At 41.5% G+C, this 19376-nt stretch overlaps 1 protein-coding gene across 2 annotated transcripts in view; it reads left to right on the forward strand.

Annotated features, from left to right (window-relative positions):
- Positions 1-19376, forward strand: part of FRMD3 (FERM domain containing 3) — a 293104-nt gene that overhangs the window by 253565 nt on the left and 20163 nt on the right. The gene's annotated exons all lie outside the window — the stretch shown is intronic.

Raw genomic sequence — 19376 nt, forward strand, 5'->3', positions numbered from 1 at the left:
CTGCTGTGACAAATACCACACAGTGGGTTGGCTTAAACAACAGGAATTTATTCTCTTGTGGTTTCGAGGGTAAGAGAAGTCCGAAATACAAGCATCAGCAAGACAATGCTTTCTCTGCAAAGTTTTTAACATACCCATACTGGCTCCTGGTGATCTTCGGGTTCTTGGCTTATATCCCTGCCTCACATCACAATGCTGTGTCCTCTCATTTCTCTTCCAGCTTCCGTTGAATTCTGGCTTCTGGCTTGACCCGGTGTCTGAGTTTCTTCTGCTTATAAAGTACTCCAGTGATCTGGCATAAGGCCCACCTGCATTCAGTCGGGCCACACCTTACCTGAAAATAACATCTTCAAAAGATTCTATTGACAACAGCTTCACACTCACAGGAATGTAGATTAAGATTGGGAACATGTTTGTTCTGGCGTACATACTCAGTCTACCCTAGGTGGCTTGCTGGATGGCGGTTCCCTGGCCCGTTGGTGCTGGCGTGGATGGTGCTGCGATTCTGGGAGGCCAGAGTCCTCAGTTCACCCTCTCCTCCACAGGTAGCCTCTTCACCTCTTCCTTTTGCTCATCTTGTAGGACTCTTCCATCCAGTCTGGATGTGGAGATCTTTCAGGCCTTAAGTTCGAGAAGCAGCTTGTGAAATTAATGGTCACGTATCTGTGGTCATTGTTTTATTGTTGGATGGGCGGGTTTGGTTATCTGGGCTGTGGTCATGAGAAAGCCTTCAGGAAATTTTGTGAGCCTGAGTAGATAGAAAAGCCAATCGATTAATACCTCAAAATATTATCTTTGCATATAAATAAATAAAGCTGGTTTTTTCACTGGTGTTTGGAGTGAGACAAGGCAAAGAAGGGGAGAGACCACTGAACTTGGAATCAGGATTCTGGATACCGTGTTTTCACTGACAAAGTGATCCTGATTTCCTCTCCGTTTCTCTTTTAGCAACCCCTGTATGGTGTGCTCAGTCCCATTCTTTCAGGTGTTTATTGGACACCACCACCTGAATGCAACACAGCTCACACTTAACCCCTCAGATGTAAAGTTTTTGCAACTAGACTCATTCTCTTCCTTTCCCAGCCCCTAATGCCAAACTCTGTCTTCCCCCAAATACACAGCAAGTGAAGTGAACAAATTGGGGCTTTAAAAACTTGTTCTAGGGAAACGGACTTTGGCCCAGTGGTTAGGGCGTCCGTCTACCATATGGGAGGTCCGTGGTTCAAACCCCAGGGCCTCCTTGACCCATGTGGAGCTGGCCCATGCGCAGTGCTGATGCGCGCAAGGAGTGCCGTGCCACGCAAGGGTGTCCCCCGCGTGGGGGAGCCCCACGCACAAGAGTGCGCCCGTGAGGAGCCGCCCAGCGTGAAAAGAAAGAGCAGCCTGCCCAGGAATGGTGCCGCCCACACTTCCCGTGCCGCTGACGACAACAGAAGCGGACAAAGAAACAGAAGCGGACAAAGAAACAAGAAGCAGCAAATAGACACCAAGAACAGACAACCAGGGGAGGGGGGAAATTAATTAAATAAATAAATCTTTAAAAAAAAAAAAAAACTTGTTCTAGGCTCCTGCTGCTCGGGGATGAATGTGTAAGAGGGCTACAGGAGATGGGAGAATGGTGTGTCGTAGTCCAGGCAGAAGGAAGGGAGGAGGAATTGAGGAGGTAGAACTGACAGGGCAGGTGATTGACAGGGCAGAGTGAGGGAGAGTGACGTGCCAGCAATGCTGTGTATTTGGGGGAAGACATGATTTTTCTGGAAATGGTGTTCCTCTATTTTCATAGAAAGTAGCTCTTAGTCTTGAATTTTCTGTTTTCTCATTTGTAAAATTTACATACAAAACCCTAGTTAATAGGATTGTCATGGGTGTTAACTGACTCAGAAATGTTAGATTAATTTTTTAATCTGAAAATGGCAAAGGCGCGCTCAACAATAAGAGACGCATTTCTGAGATAATGCACGTGAAATGCTTAGAACACGGGGTTCATATCAAGCACTCAGAGAAAGTGATCTGTTCTTAATGTAAAGCTAACTAATGAACACTCTCATTCAGATGCCAGAGTAGCCGCTAGGATAGAAAGAAACTACATACAAACATGTGGTACACGGTGAAGGTGTCTTTGTACGATTGGACCCTCTGTTTCCTCTTTCAGGTCCAGGGTGAAATATAACCCCTGAGAGTCCTTTCCTGACAGAAGGCCCATCCCCTAAACCCCACCCTACCAAGTTATCCATGACCGTCACACCCATTTAGTTCCTTCGTGGCACTTACAAATTAAATAAACATTTGTTTATGTATTAATTTACTTGCTTCATATCTGCGTCTCCCTCTTGGAGAGAATCGCCTGCCAGGCTGGGACCTTATCAGTTTTGTCCTCAGCTCAGCCCAGTGAAGGCCCTGGGAGAGTTCATCAGATGAGTCAAGGACAGGCTGCCACCTGGTTTGTAAATTGGCTCACCTGGACCTGGCTTGTCTGTCCCCATGGAGCATTTTCTAAAGAAGCCGTGGGCACTTTCAGAGAAGGAAGGAGATGGAAAGTATGGGGAAACTGAGGCTTGTCCAGATCTTGGTAAAGCCCCATCAGAAGGCCAGACCCTAAAGAAGAAACTCAGTTTTAAAAATTTTAGTTCAGGGCATAGCACTTGATTGTATGAAATCTAGAAGGGCACCCTGGTAATTTAGGCTGCAAAGTTAGAATTTCATGTATAACTCAACCCTTGTCTCCAACCTGTAAGCATTTGACTTGTCCCCAAATGAACTTAAAGCTCCTGCACGTCAGCCGCAGTTTTCTCTGGGCTGGCAGATTATGAGGGACTGTTGCAATCTCCTTTCTGCATTTCCTAACTGTTGGCATTTCTCAACTTTCCGACACCGTGCAGATATTGTTTTTATGAATTGAAAACATTAAAACTTATTTTCAGCGATAACAACACTGAAAGTTTGGGCCAAAAAGGGTCCAGGAACAGAGTGCGTCTGACTCATTTTTTCCTGCCTGTTAAGACATAATCCCGAGCAGCCCTTTTGGGCAGAGAGGGCCCTGCAGCCTCTGCGTCGCTCTCCTCTCTCTGTCTGGCATGACTCTCTTATGCTGTCTATTCAAGGGCCCCACCTTACTAGTGTGTGGGACGGTCCAGCACACAAACGGGCGAACATTTGTGCAGGATGCTCAGCAGCAGCAGCGTTCCTGTGGCCTGTCCTTCTCTTTCCAGCCATGGTGCTGAAGAGAGCCCAGCTGTGCGTTTGAATTCTATTCTGTCTGCAGCTGTCATTCTCCAGAGGACTCTTATTGGCCGCTCTCCCACCACACGGTAATTCCTGGTCCCGGAGAAGTACTCTCAATTTACCAGCAGGAAGCACTCAGTGAATGTTTAACCTGATAAGGGAAATAATGAGAGGAAGGGCATCTGATATGGCGAAATACCTTACCTTTTCAGGCCTTTGTTTTCATGTCAGTCATCATCATTTGATACTCTACCACTTCACTGAAACAGATAGGACAGATGCTGTTGTCTTACTTTTCAAATGAGGAAATTGAATTGTGCAGATGAGAAATTATCTGGCCATGTGGGCCTCTCACTTAGGGGCATGGCAAGTAGCCTTTATTTCCCTTAACTGTGCATCCAAAGAGATGTCCATCCTATCTCAAATACATTATTAAAATAATTTGGGAAGCAGATGTGGCTCAAGCAATTGGGCTCCCGTCTACCATATGGGAGGTCCAGGGTTCAATGCCCTGGGCCTCCTGGTGAGGGCAAGCTGGCCCACGTGGTGAGCTGGCCCATGCAGGAATGCCGCCCCGTGCAGGAGTGCTGCCTTGCGTGGGAATGCTTCCCAGTGCGGGAAAGGCCGAGGTGGAGGGCTGGTGCAGAAAGATGATGCAACGAGAGACATGGAGGAGAGAAAATATGAAGACGTAGCTGAACAGGGAGCTGAGGTGGTGCAAGAGAGTAATTGCCTCTCTCCCACTCCAGAAGGTCCCAGGATTGGTTCCCAGAACTGCCTAATGAGAATACAGGCAGACACAGAAGAACACAGAGAGCAAATATTGGGGGGAATGGTGGGGTGAGGGGGATAAAAAATTTTTAAAAAGATCTTTTAAAAAAATTTTATGTCATCATTATATTTTATTATTATATGACTATTGGATAAATCCTATGAGGTAGGGGATGGCCCCAAGGACTATTAAAAATGGATATGCAGAGACTAAATGTACTACAAAGAATATTTAACATATGTAATAATTTAAATTATCTTTCAAACTGGGGTTAGCAGTAGTATGAATAATTAAAAATTCTCCATAACCAGTTAACTAATGGCCAAATCCATAAGCCTATGAAATCCATTGGTTACCCAAACAGCTCATAAGGCACGTGACATTGGCAGTGATAGAATAGTTAGTATTTATTAAGTGCCTCCTACATATCAGGCACTCAGCCATGTAGGCACCCATATCATCACCCTTATACAGTAAGAATGATGCATTTCAGTAAGCGTCTGTGATTTTCCCAGGGTTATGTAGCTCGTTAAGTTAAGCTCTTAACAACTGGCAATACTCCTTTCCTACTATTTGGGTAGACAGTTGACAGCAGGAAGAGAATGCAGACTGCTTAACATCTTCACTATCTTCCTCTTGTGTAGTAAACAAAGAGAAAGGAATGAAAGCTTGTTGAAAAAAAATTCACTGATATTTACTGAGTAATTGCTGGGCCAGTCTCTGGTATTTGTGGGCTCTGTGCACCAACTCCATTAATTCTCACAACCGTCGTGGGAGGTGTGTACTGTCTTCACCATGCTCATTTTACAGATGTGGAAACTGAGGCCCAGAGAGGCCAAGGAACTTACTTCTGAGCACAGCACTCACCAACTGGACAGCCCACATTAGAACTCATGGGGCCTGGCTGCAGAATCTGTGCTTTTAAACCTTGCTCTCTGTATCCCCTTTGTAAGTTCTGGTTCATCAGCTAGGACCCATACATTAGATACATCACGTGCATTGTCTCATTTAATTGTCAAAATAACCACGTGAGGAATTACCATCTACATTTACTGTTCAGGCACCAGGGCACCAAGTTGCTCATCACTCCCCTCTTCCACAGAGTAGAGGCTCATCTGTTGCCTTGCCTCAAATCGATGTAAAGAAGTTTGTCACAGAATGAGGAATGGAATTCAGGCCCAGGAACGCTCTTATCATTGAACTATGTCCCTTCCCTTTTGCTTCTGCCTGACTTCTCAGTGTTCTGGTATCTCATTATGGCAAATCTATTCCCCTCTTCACACATCCTCTGCTTTCTTTAGCCTTTTGTCACAGCCCAGACATGCATTCCGGAGTCTTCAAACAAACCAATGAATCTAAAGAGGAAAGTATTCCAGGGTATCCAGATCCTGTGCTGTTGATACTGTCTTTTTGAGAACAGCACTTCCTGTAACTATTGTGTAGACTCTTCGGGCTGGCTCCACGTCCCTGCCGGCCTTTTATTTGTCCTCTTGAAAGGTGGTCATGCCTGTAGGGGAAGCAGAGAGAAACTCCTGGCATGATACGGAGTGCTGGTCCTGCCAGCTTTATTCTCTTAAATAAAAGCAGAAGGTCCGCAAAAGAAAGAGGGAAAAAAAGAATATACTTAGGGTCTCGGCAAAGTTGCATAGAAAGTGAGAACAAGTTCAAGAGAGGGAGATACTAAGCAGGTATGAAACACTGATTATGATGATGAGCTGCCATTAAACAAAATAATAAAAGGAAGACATTTCAAACTATGGTGGGATTTTTAAGCTTGAGAATTAATGGAGAGTAACTCTCCTGGAGGAAGAAAAAGGAAATAAAATGTGGTGGTGGTTTTGTTTTGTTTCAGTTTTTTTTTTTTTACTATCTGGTTTGTTTTTGGAAGGTCTTTTTATTTAGAGTGAGCTGTAAGGTCACATGTTGTTTTAACATTATGTTGAACACAAAGATGTATTGATATTCCCTCCAAAAAAGGCAAAAGGAAGATTTCCTCAATGTCCGAGCCCTGGCCTGCTGCCCTAGAAACAAACCCCCATTAGTCTCTGAAATCCTTTATCTCTGTTACAGCAAAGCAGCGATGCCTCCAGAACTGCGATTTTCAAATTTGTTTGTTAGTGTCCTGAAGATTTTTAGTACTTCTTCAAAAATCACTGTTGGTGACTAATGAGGAAAGGCCTAGAAGATACTATCCCGGGGCCCACCTCTGTTTCAGTAGATCTGTTTATATATTGGGATTCTGCTCAGAATTATATCAAAAGGGGAATTCAAAGGACTGAAGGTTTTGTGAATTTTGAGGGGTACTTTTCTTTCGAGTTTCAGCTTGGAAAACTGACGGAGTCTCGTGAGAGTGGGCACTGCCATAGCAGGGACTGATGACCTTGAGGGAGTGTGCTTTAGTTCACTAGGCTGCTGGAAGCAGATGCCATAAAGTACGATGGCTTTCATTGTGGAATTCACCAGCTTGCACGCTTATAGTTTTGAGACTCTGAGAATGTCCAAATCAGGGCATCACCCAGGCGATGCTTTCTTCCTGAAGACCGGCTGCCGACGATCCTTGGGTCCTTTGCCACATGGCAAGGCACATGGTGGCATCTGCTGGTCTCTCCCTTCTCTTTGGTTTTCATTGATTTCAGCTCCTTGCTTCTGTGGCTTTCTCTCTCCTTTTTCCTCTGTATTCATCCCATTTTTAAAGGACTCCAGTAAGAGGATAAGAACCCACTCTGGGCCATGCCTCCACTGAAGTAACCTCACCAAAAAGTCTTGCGTGTAATAGGTTTACACCCCCAGGAATGGGTTAAATTTAAGAACCTGATTTTCTGGGGTACATCCAGTTTCAGTCCACCACAGAGGGGACTGGGAGGAACATATGAGTGTCTAGGCATGACCTTCCCCAAGCTCAGCTCATAGAACACAGCTGGCCGCCACCCCTCTCCCTTCTGGGATTTACCACCCAGTCTTAGTTCTTTTCCTCTGTGCATTTTTACATAACTGCAGTAATAGTACTTGTACAGATTTTTTTTCATTTAGCAGTTTATTGTAGGAATTTTCCCACATCATTAAACTCCTCATCAACATTCATTGTAATGGCTGTCTAATATTCCATCACATGTATTTAACCATTTCCCCCTGGAAATTTAGTGTTTTTTACTATAAAAAAATGATACTTTGATGACTATCTCTGCCCCCAAATTTTTGCCAACATTCCTAATTATTTCTTAAAAGTGGAATTTATGGGTCAAAGAATGCCACATTTATAAAGCTCTTCATATATTTTGGTAAACTTCTTTCCTGAAACACTAAGTCAATTTATACTTCCATGTTGAAGTGTAACAATGCAGAATTTCAGCTGACTGCCCCTGAATGTAACCCTCTGTTTCATCAGGAAAAGAAAAGAATGTTTTCATTAGAAAATCATCTTTTGGGTCACAGTTGCTATTTAAAGCAGAAAAATACACGCATGCTTGATGGAATTGTATGAGGTTTTTGTTTTTTCTTCTGAAAATAAGGAATAGAAAAAAATGTATGAAATATAATTTAAGCAAAGTATTTGCAGTTTATTAATAGCCAGTTGAAATTTTTTTCAAATAATGGTATGTTATAAAAATAATGAAACAACTTACTCCTTGAGTGCTTATATTGGAATACAAGCACATTTTCTGCCCCGTTATGCAAGTGCAGAACTTTCAAAGTGATCTGAGTTAGAATGCTCCACTTGGATCCTGCATTGAAAACACATTTGGTTTCAGGCAGGGACACCAGCAGCTGTCATTAGGGAGGATTGCTTTCTTAATCAACTGGTGTTAATTGATACTTGGGTATCATGGCTTTGCTGCTTACTACCGTTGTGACCTTGGTCAGGTCAATTCGAAAATGTCAGCATTGTCATGGGGACGGAGAGCGCGAGTGTGAGGGCACACTCTGTCCCCAGCTGTGCTGTCCGCTGTGGCAGCCGCATTTGGCTGCTAAGTAAATGTGGCTGCTCAGAATTCAGAAGTGCTATGCGTATACAGCACACACTAGCTCCCAAGTCTTTGTATAAAAACAGAACAGAAACTAATTTATTAATAATTTTATGTATTTTTGCATGTTGAAATGATATGTTGGTATCTTGGCTCACTAAAACATATTATCAAAATTAATTTTAGTATGTATTTTTTACTTTTTAAATATTTTTTTTCCCTCTCTAATGTGGCTGGCAATATATACTTTCATTGGACAGCATTGTTCTAGAACATAATAAAGTCTCCTTAAGTATTTTTTAGGAGCAATTAAGATGGGGTGTTCACCATTGTGGAGTCACCCAGTTATCATCTCACTTTATGGGGCCTTTGGTACTTAGGATACTGTAAGGCGCTGGGCAGGCTTCTCTGGTCTGGATGCTTTAGAGAAACCTGGGTCGGGGTGATGCATAATATTTCATTGTATGTTAGAGGAGTGTGTGGAGCGTTTAAAAATAGTGTCGCCCTCCCCCAGCCCTGCCCCATCCTGATCCCTCATGAGTTATTTCTGTTGGCCACATTAGGAACTTGACATTTGATTCAGTCGGCGGGACCTGCCTTGGTCCTTTAAAACAGAATGGACAGTTAGCAAAAGGTCAAAGCCGCTATGGCTGGTAGTAGCTGCCCCCGGCCCTGACAGGCAGAGGAGACCCAAGGGAGCCTGGAATAGTCAGCATGGCAAAATGCTTGGTCAAGATCCAGACGCGCAGAAGCCTTCACTTGCACATGGTCAACCACTGCGGCAGTAATGTGTTTGTCCGTCTGCTGAGACACGGCTCCAAGATCACGGCTAGAAACGCCGGTACGTGCCCAGCCCTCTGCCGCGTGCGGGCTTCCAGCTTCCCGCTCCGGGAGAGAAGCCAAGTGAGAACTAAGTGCCAGAATGCTTTTGATAAGGATGGGAAAGAGAGAGAGGGAGGGAGAAAAGCAGAGAGACAGACAGGAAGGAGCGTGAGCGAGTGAGAGGGACGGGCAACAGGGAGGGTCGGAAAAGAGGGTCCAGACTCCCTCGTTAAACAAAAGAGATTTGGAGAATGTCCTCAAGGTGAATCGTGCTCTGCCGAGTTAGGAAGGAGGCAGTGGTGATGTGTTCAGTCCAGACTGCTCAGTGATGACAGAAGACTGTGGAGAAAGCAGATCGGATGACCAAACCGTGCTTCTCCTCTGTCTTCTTCCATTGTTTAAAGGGTGAAAACCAGAGGTGTTTGCCTGGATGAGGCAAAGCTCCCCTTTATCTTCAAAGCAGAGCTTTGCTAAAATATCCATTAAAGGATTGCGATCAAACTGACATTGTGCTGATATTGCTTGCATTAAAAAAATATCCTATTTTGTGTGTTATTTTATGATTCTTTGTTTGGGAGGAAGAGGAATTGAAATAGGGAATTTTAAAAATCAGAGCTTACATTGGGGAAGCAGCTGCTGTTGTATATGTTGTATGTCTATGTGGTTTCCACCAATTGGTTAAGACAAAATAAATCCTGGAAAATATCTGGAACTGGCCATATCACATGCACATGTGTGGAAGTGGTCTAAGTAATTGAGATGAAAGTAATTGTATTCATATAGTGTTTTAAGTAATAGCTGATGTGTTCTCGTAAAAGATTTACGATAAGAACATATAGAATGTTTTCCTTAGCCCTAATACTAGTAATAGTCACTCTGCATGTTGACACATAGGATGTAAGATATATTTTACATGAATGGAATTACTCTCTATTATAATTCATTTTTTTTTCACTTTATTATGTGGCTTGGAGACCTTTCCTTGCCATATATACTGATCTACATCCTTTTTAAAAAATGGCTGAATAATATATAGTATGGAGCTAGCATAATTTAATCAAGTTATTGTTGGAAATTGATCTTTCCTATTTTTTGACCATAAAAGTGCGGCAAAGAATGTACATAGATAGGCATTTCTCTATGATAAATTCTTAAAAGTGTAATCATTGGGTTGAGGATATGTGGATTTTTATGGAAATGGGCAAATTATCCTCTAAAATACTGACATTCACTAGTATGGTGATTATGATAATGCCTACTCTCCCACATAATCACCCATCCTGATGTGACCAGTTTCTTAAAATTTTGCAAAAAGCTGGAAAGAAAAATGAGATTTCATTGTTTTCATTTGCATGTTCCCTTTACCAGTGAGGTTGAGCATCTTCATAATTTATAATTGTCCATTTCCAGTTCTTCTTCTGGGAATTGCCTGCTTGTTTACTTTGCAAATTTTTATTGTGTTTTGTTCTTTCCTTCTTTCCTTATCGATTTGTAGTTCTTTTATAAGCTGAATAATAATCCTTTGCCTTTTATAAATGTTATTTTTTTCCTCCTAATTTGTTCTTAGTGTTTTTTATGGTAACTGTGACACACTTTTCATATGTACAAACTGCAACATGTTCAGACTACTTAATTTTTATATTTTCTAAACTTTATGTCTTTTTATATGTTTTCCTCATGCCAAGATTATAAGTGTTTACTATTGTTTCCTACTTCATAATTAATATATTAGCTTGAACAATATGTAATTGCTGATATTCAACCGCTTTTGACCTAAAAATGGCAATTTCATGTGATTCAATCTAATCTAATCTAGTCTTTGTGTTTAACCTTCTAATTTCTTTGGGATTCTTATGTATATGTGACATGAAGTAGGGAATATATGTATTTTTCTAATTGGTTAGCAAGTTTTCTCAAAATTATTTATCATAAACACATGTCCATTATATTCAAAGGTATGTTTCTGCATTGTGTATTTTTATATTTCGGTTCCATTCTTTCTAGTATAGTTTTGATATACCTATAGTAGGTGAATTTCCCCCCTCATTGCTCTTTTTTTACCTCCAAAATGTCGTGGTTATTCATGTGCATTTTCCCCATTTGTCATTTTTGATAACACATTGAGATTTGTATTGGAGTTACATTGAATTTTGCATTAATTAGAGGAGAACTGAATCTCCAAAATATTGAGTTCTCTTCTTCAGGAACATTATGTGTTCCTTTATTTACTCATATTGTTCTTATGCAAGTTTTGCAGATTTATTGTTATGGGTATTCCGGTATACCATATGGTTTTTTAATTTGTGCATTTAGCTATTTTGAATTATTATTTTGTCTTTGTTCGTATGTAGTAAGCCATTTGCTTTTATGTGTTGATCTTGCATTTGGTACCTTACTGAACTTGTATTAATTACCCTAGCTTCTTATTTCAGTCTCTTGCCTTTTCTATGTAGAAGATCCTATCATTTGGGAATATAGTTCTGTGCCTTCCTTTCCAATCTTTACACTTCTTATTTATGGTTTTTATCATGTTGTAGTAGCTAGGGCTACCAGAATAATATCAAAGAGTAGTGGAAATAGTGGTGTTTTTCTGGGGTCATATTCCTGACTTTGGTGGGAATTCTAATGTTTGCTATTACGTCTTTGCCCACACCCATGGTGATTTCAGCAGTTCTCTCATAGATATCTTAAATCCCTGCATTTAAGGATATAAAAGTCTAGTGGAAAAACCTGTAATCCGTATTTCAGCGCACAGTATGCCAATTGATTGTGATGACAGATTCATGAGATGGTGGGACAGTGCAAATAATAAAGAACCTTCACTAACATTGGTTTAAATCATAAGGTGATTTATTATCCAAGACAACAAGAAGATCCGAGTCAGGAGGATTCCAGGGTTGGGAGCCCAGGTTGATTTCACCTCTCTACACTGTTCTGTTCATCTCGTTTGGCCAGGATTACCCAGTTGGATGACTGCCAGAGTTCCTGGTATCTCATTCAGATGCATCAGTGTCAAGAGAAGTAATCTGTGTCTTTCCAGGATGCCCCTTCTTAGAAGCATGAAAGCTTTAGCAGAAATTTCTCCAGTGCCCCCAAACATATACTCTCTCGCCTTTAATTTTTATTTTCAAGATTGGCTCACATTCTCATTTCCAAAATAAATGTCATCAAGAGTCTGGAATTACTGTGATTGGTTTAGACTAATCTTTTGGGGGGAGAATGGATGATAACGAGACAGCTATAGGTATTACCAGACACGAAGTATCTATATCAGACTGGGAGTGGGGAATAGGAGAGCCTTCCCAGAGGAGGTGACATATGGGGTGTTAAAAAATAAGAGCCTGTATTAGTCCACAAAGGGGTGCCAGTGCAAAATATCAGAAGGTTTTTGGCTTTTATAATGGGGATTTATTTGGGGGTAACAGCTTACAGTTCCAAGGCGAAATCAAGGCATTAGAGAGATGCTTTCTCACCAAATTCAGCTACTGTTGATTCTGGTGTGTTGCCACATGGTGAAGGTAGATCGCGCTGATCTCTGCGAGATTTCAGCCTTCCCCTTCAGGCTTCCTCTCTCAGGCTCAGCTGCTCTGCTTTCTTCCCGATTTCAGCTGCAAGCTGGCATAGGGCTTGTCTCTTAGACCTTCCTCTCTTTGGCACAGGGCTTGTTTCTTTCTGGGCCTATCTGCCTATCTGCTGTCTTCCTGATTTCAGCTTTAAGCTATCAGGAAAAATGGTTGATCTCTCTTTGGGGCCTCAGTTGTTTGAGCCATCTCCTTCTGTCACATGGCAGAAATGACAGTGCTCTCTCTTCCTGTGGGACTCCACGCATGAGTCCATTTATATCAGAGCCAGCAAGGGGACGGGGATTCACCCTGAGTCACATCTTACTGAGGTAGTGGAATCAAAAGCCCTAATCTTAATAGATAATCTATGAAAGGCTTCTCAACTAAATTTAATACAATCAGAGGTATCACACCCAGAGAAATAGACTAGTTTACAAACATAATCTTTCTCTTTTGGGGATTCATAAAATAACCTCAAACTGCCACAGAGCCCTTTATATGCAGAAGGGCCATCCAGGAAAACACGAAAGTCTGTGCAAATGCATAGACATAACATGTGTGGGTTCCTCTACTGAATGGGTATGGTGGAAACATGTAAGGTGGAGAGATGTGTTTTCTGTGCTAACCTACAGAATTTAGTTTTTATCCTAAAAGCCATTGAGTGATTTTAAGCAGAGGATTGATATGACTGGCCAGAATTTTGGAAAGAACGAATGGCAATAATACAGAAGGAACAGACCAAAGTCAGGGAAACCACTTAGGAGACTATTGCTGTCCTTCAGCCAACTGAGAAGTGGTAGGAAATGGAAGAATGGAGAGGCATGGACAGCTTCAAAAGTGAGTAAGGTGGCAGAGTTTTAGGAGTTGGTGACCTGTTAGATGTGGGCAGTGAGTAAGAAGAAGTCTAGGCCAACCTTCTGGTTGCTACTTTGGGAAGACTGGGTAGAAGGAGGTGCCATTTACTATAAAATAAATGGAGGAGAAAGGAAAGACTTGGGTGCGAGATATGTGATTGCCTTCAGGCATACTGAGTTGGATGAGCCTATTCACAGTTGCACATTGAGTCTGTAGCTCATTGGAAGGTTCTGGAACTCACTGGAATGTATAAGGAATTAAATAATATGTGTTTCCCAAACTAAGTTGTGTTCTAAGTCCTGTGGTCAAATACATTTGGGAAATACTGGGTTAAATAAAACAAAGCTGTTTTATTCTCTTCAGAACATCTCAGACATTTTAAATCCGATAATAATATTATTTACCCTATGCCAGGTACTTTACATGTGTACCCATTGTATTCCTCTCTACACAATAATCCTCATGCAGTATGTCCTGGAATTTTCCCCATTTTATAGATGAGGAAACTGAAACGGAGAAATAGTGTACCTTGTCCTAGGTGACATGACAATTAGTATGAGTTCAGGATTCAAACCCAGGGAGATGATTTCAGAGCTTGTACTCCTAAAAAGGGTGTTAGAGTGTGCAGTTTCCCACCTTCTCTGTCCATAGAACACTATTATCAAGGAATAACAACAGTACCTTAAAGGATACTAGTGACCTGCAAAAGTTGGCAGAGCAATGCAGAAGTAGCATATTGGAGCCTGGTGTATGGTGAGACTACAAGGGATGGATACAGAGTGAGAAGAGCAGAGAGGTGAGGCCACCACAAATAGAGGTAAAGAGATTATGGAGAAGACAGAGGCAGCTTGGAATCATTGGATGAAAATCATGAGAGTGAGAAGTTGCAGAGATCAAATGGGCAGTTGGAGAAGGATAGAAAAAATACCCACTGGCTTTGGCAGTATGGTGGTGATTGGAAACCTTGATGAGAGCAATTTCACTGGACTGGTAGGGACAGCATATCACTAAAATGTAAGGGCAAGGATTGCATGATTCGTTGTCATGAATTCTAGATATTGAAGTCACCTAAGATGATGGTAAGCCTATGGGTGTCAAAATGGTCAGCAGGAGTAGAGGCATGTCCAAGACTGATAGGTTATGGCCACAGGAGGAGAATTTAGTCAGCAAGGATGAAGTTTGGAAAGCAAAGAGAATGACTATCTATGCTTCCAGCCCTGGGTATTGGAAGAAGACAACAAGGGAAGTGGTGTCCAGGATTCAATTGGGGTGCACAGCTGGGAAGAACATTAGCATAGGATTTGATGTGTGTGTGTATGTGTTTCCATTTGTGTATACTTTCCTGAGTCACTGGGATGACTCTTCATAGGTTTTAAATAGAATGAATGGGCAGCATACCAAGCATTTGAGGCATCAGGTACATTTCTAGTATGGAGATATTTTGCAACGTCCATGCCTGGAAGTGAAAACCCTCATCTGGAAAAGTAAATATCATTCTTAGGATCTTTTCTCTAAATCCATGGGGCATGACTTTCACTTGAAGGATTCTACCTTATCTCCAGTAAAGGAGAGATAAAGAACTTGTGGGCTGGGTGACTGGCATAACATCATGAAATTTTTGGAAGTCTGCATGCTGCTTGATGTGGATAGAAAACATTTTATTTCTGACCTTGACCATTAATCACTATAAACACCAAGTGATTTTTTTTTCCTGGCTCTTCTCTTAGCTTTGTTATAATCACAGAGTAACTGACATATACTTAGGGTAACCACAAAATTTGTTTTGTAAACATTTTGAGAGTAAAAGGGACGTTGGTAATTCTCCAGGACACAGGCATAAAGTAGGATTGTTCTGGCCAATGGGAATGACTGGGTACCCTATATGTAATGACACTGGTTTTAGCAAATGAAGCCAACACTAGAGAAGTCTCTTCCTCTTTAGCAAAGGAGTCAGACCTCTCAAATCTCCTTCTCGTGATGGCTTGGAATGAGCATGGGCTTTGGAGTCAGACAGGCTGGGGTACAAACCTTTGCTCTCTTGCTTCCAGGCTTTGTACCTGTGTAAGGTGCTTAGCCTTTTCCTCATCTCTTTTTGCATATCAAAGAAACCATGTAACAAGTGTCCAGATTTGTAAAAATTCATTACAAATCTCTTCCTTCTCCCACTACATTTCTCAATGGATAAAGGCAAGACTACCTCTGCTTATGATATACAGGTGATTGGTGGTTTCAGGGGAGAAAAAAATAAGTAGGACAGTTTATTGTGGGCATAGTCTAAGATGGAGCCACAGAATGCTGGAACTGGAAGGGATCCAGTCCATTTTAGAGGTAAAAAGTCTGAGAGTCAGGACTGAAGCGACATATCTAAGGTCACATAGATAGTTATGGCTCAGCTGGAACCTAAATCAAGGTCTCCTGAATTCCAGGCCATTGCTCTTTCTATTTCACTGTATTATAAAAAGTAGAGTGGGAACCTGCTCATTCTTTCTTGCTCTTCCTTATTCTCTTCACTACCCTGAATTCAAGGGTACAGTATATCTCCCATTGGCTGCTAAGCCAATCAACCTGAGTAAATCAGTCAGATTTAGCTCACCTCAAAAAGGGAAGGTTCAGGTCAAAAAGCAGGAAATACATAGCCACAGTAATAATCTGACAATTCTGTGTTTACTTGAGCTGTGTTGGTTAAGTGTTGTTCAGATCTAGGGTCCTCTTTCCTAACAGATCTCTTGTAAAGGTCTCTCTACCATCTGGAGATGAACCTCATAGAAAACATTGTCTCCCTACACATATTTTTCAAATTCAAAATAATGCTTTAACTGTAATAGAAGCAGAAATTGGAAAAAGTAATTTATAATAAACTATTAATAATAAGTAGTTCAAAGGTTTTGCTGAAGCATGACTCACTGGAAGACAGAATGAGGGCAAGTGTTACTTGCACCCATGTGGCTACGTTGGGGGGAAACAGGTGTCAATGGCGTTACCCACTGATGCAGGGCACAGACTTGAGCTGCAATTTAAGTAGCTCAGACACCTTAAGTATTCCTGATGGCAGTGATTTGGTATTACGAACTGGTAAACTCTTGGCAAAAATATTCCTTCAACTTACCCATTGGTTACATTCCTGAAGAATTCAAAATATGTTAAAGTCATACCAAAATACTTCAGGCTTAAATGTAAATCAGAGGTAAATTCCAGCTTCAGATCATTAAAATTAGGTTTTCCACCTATATGGACATCTGATAGGACATTCCAAATTTGGGTGTGATGCAAAATAATTCTTCATTTTTTCTGACCATCCCACACATTTCAGAATACCTGGTCTCCCTGGTGCCCACCCACTGAATAACGGCTGGCACCTCCAACTATTGTGACTTCCAAAAGAGCCTCTGTGGTTGATAGATAGACTGGTAGACAAATGAGTGGACTGATAGAAAGACAGATGGATAGATAGAATTATGTGAAAAATGTGGCAAAATGTTAAAAGTTGGTGCAGCTGGGTGTCTGGGTAGGGGCTATCTTGGAATCCTCTTTATGGGTTTTGTATTATTTTTGCAACTGTCCTATAAGTTTGAAAGTATTTCAAAATGAAAAGTTCAAGAATGGAAAAAAGCCTCTATGGTTTTCTAAAAGAGCCCCCTCCCCACTGGGTGGAGCTCCTGCTTGCAGTGTCCCTCTGCTCTGGAAGTTTAGTGGGTGGTCCACAGTTGGATGTCAATAGAGATGGCTCAGGGCCCCTCTGAGGGAACCAGAATGGTGCTTCTCAGCGATGCCATTTGCCAAAGCCTCCCATCCTGGAGAAGTCCCTGGTGCTCCCAGAACCAGCGTCAGGGGCCAGGGCAGGGGGCTCAAGGAGCATGACTGCAAAGTGAAACAGTGTTGCTTCAGCCAGATGACAGCGATGGCAATGGCAGATTCCAAGTAGGGAAGATATTACAAGGTGGGTTTAAAGTTACCGCATGAACTCAAACTCCAAAGACTTTGCAAAGGAGGCCAGTGTGGATAACCACTTGGATCCTCTACAGTCTATTACTGTATTGTTCAAAAAGTGCTTTCTCAGCATTTTCTTTTCTATACCTTTAAAAAATATATATATTTTATTTACTTTTAAAAGATACTTAGGGAAGCGGCTGTGGCTCAATCAGTTGGGCTCCCGTCTACCATATGGGAGGCCCTGGGTTTGCGTCTTGGGGCCTTGTAAAGGCAAGCTGGCCCTTGTGCCGTGGAGAGCTGATGCAGCAAGATGATGCGACAAAGGGAGACAAGCAGACACAGAAAAAAACAAAAACAAAAACACTCAGCGAATGGACATGGGGCTGGGGGTGGGTGGGATAAATAAATATATAAATAAATCTTAAAAAAAAAAAGATACTTAGAGGACATAAAATGTTACATAAAAAAATATAGGGGATTCCCATATCCCCCATTCCCCACACCTCCTGCTTTTCCCACATTAACAACTTCTTTCATTAGTGTGGTACATTCATTGCAATTGAACACATTTGGAGCATTGCCACACAGCATGGTTTATAGTTTACACTCTAGTTTATACTCTCTCCCATTCCATTCTTTAGGTTATGACAGGATATATAAAGTCCTGTATCTGTCTTTGCAATGTCATTAAGAACGATTCCTAGTCCCAAAAATGCTCCCACATTACTCCTCTTCTTCCCTCTCCCTGCCTTCAGCAACTCCAGTGACCACTATCTCCACATCAATGATACAATTTCTTCCATTGCTAGAATCACAATAAATCTATAATAGAATACCAGTAAGTCCACTCTAGTCCATATTTTATTCCCCGATCCTGTGGATTCTGGGATGGCAGTGCCCACTTCTATACCCTTTTGATCCGTTCTGTAGCCTTGTGAAATAGTTAGAGGGTATTGTTAGCCCCATTTTAAGCTGTTTGTTCTGGTGACATCCAGTGTGGCATTGCTTCATTCATAAAGGGCATCACATACAATCTAGATGAGGGTCATTAACTAGTCCCTTCAGTCATTTTTTACATACACAAGCTACTGGAATCCTCAGTGTGGTGTTTGGATTTTGCCTTAAATATGCACAGAGTTAATAGAAAGAAAGCCTGGTCTCTGGATGTAAATGTGGGCAATGCTTGTTCCATTTTTACCAGCAACTAAGTTTGCTGTGCACTATAAAAAGGCCTCTGTATTCTGTCTTCAGCAGTAAGATGAAGAACAATTTTTCTAGCAATAGCATCTGCCAGGAGCTTGCCAAGTAGGGTTGGGTTATGGCGCATGACGTATCTTCAGGGGTGCCATTGCAAGTGTTGCTAACTTGATGCGCAGTGCACAATCTGCTTGACCGCACGTAGCAGGTGACTTGCCCATCCTTCATCAACAGCCAGTCTCTTCCATCAGCATCTTTTTAAAAAATTTATTATGGCAAAATATACATAACATACAACTTGCCATTTTAGCCATTTGTAAGTACACAATTCAGTGGCATTAATTACGTTCCCAAATGTGCAACCTTAATTCCAGAACATTTCCAACATGCCCAAAAGAAAACCCAGACCCTTCAGCACTCACTACACATTCTCCTTCCCCCAAGCCCCTGACAAGCCCTAATCTACCTTCAGTCTCTATGGACATGCGTATTTTGGACATTTCATGTGAATGCAATCGTACAATATGTGACCTTAGTGTCTGGTTTCTTTCTCGTAGCATAATTTTCTCAAGGTTCATCCAGGTTGTAGCACGTATCAGAATGTCATACCTCTTTATTTTTGTTTCATTGATTTTTCTTAGGGCAGTGGTGGGTTTACAGAAAAATCATGCAGAAAATACAGAGTTTCTGTATTATGACCCTCTTTATAAGCAGTTTCCCTACTATTAACATTTGCCTTAGTGTGGTACCTTTGTTACAATGATGAAATGATATTGCCATAAATATACTACTAACTGTAGTCCCTAGTTTATATTGGAATTCACTCTTTGTGTTTTGCAGTTCTACATTGTATATTTTTAAAACTTTTTCTTCTGGTAGCATATATACAACTTAAAATTTCCCATTTTAACAACTTTCAAATATACAATTCAATGGTGTTAATTGCATTCACAAGGTTGCACTTCCATCTTCATCATCCATTACCAACTCTATTCCGTCACCCCCACAGAAACTGTTTGCCAATTAATCATTAATATTCTATTCCTCACCCAC

The sequence above is a fragment of the Dasypus novemcinctus genome, chromosome 8 (genome assembly GCF_030445035.2).
Source record: "Dasypus novemcinctus isolate mDasNov1 chromosome 8, mDasNov1.1.hap2, whole genome shotgun sequence".
In the NCBI taxonomy this organism is placed as follows: domain Eukaryota; kingdom Metazoa; phylum Chordata; class Mammalia; order Cingulata; family Dasypodidae; genus Dasypus; species Dasypus novemcinctus.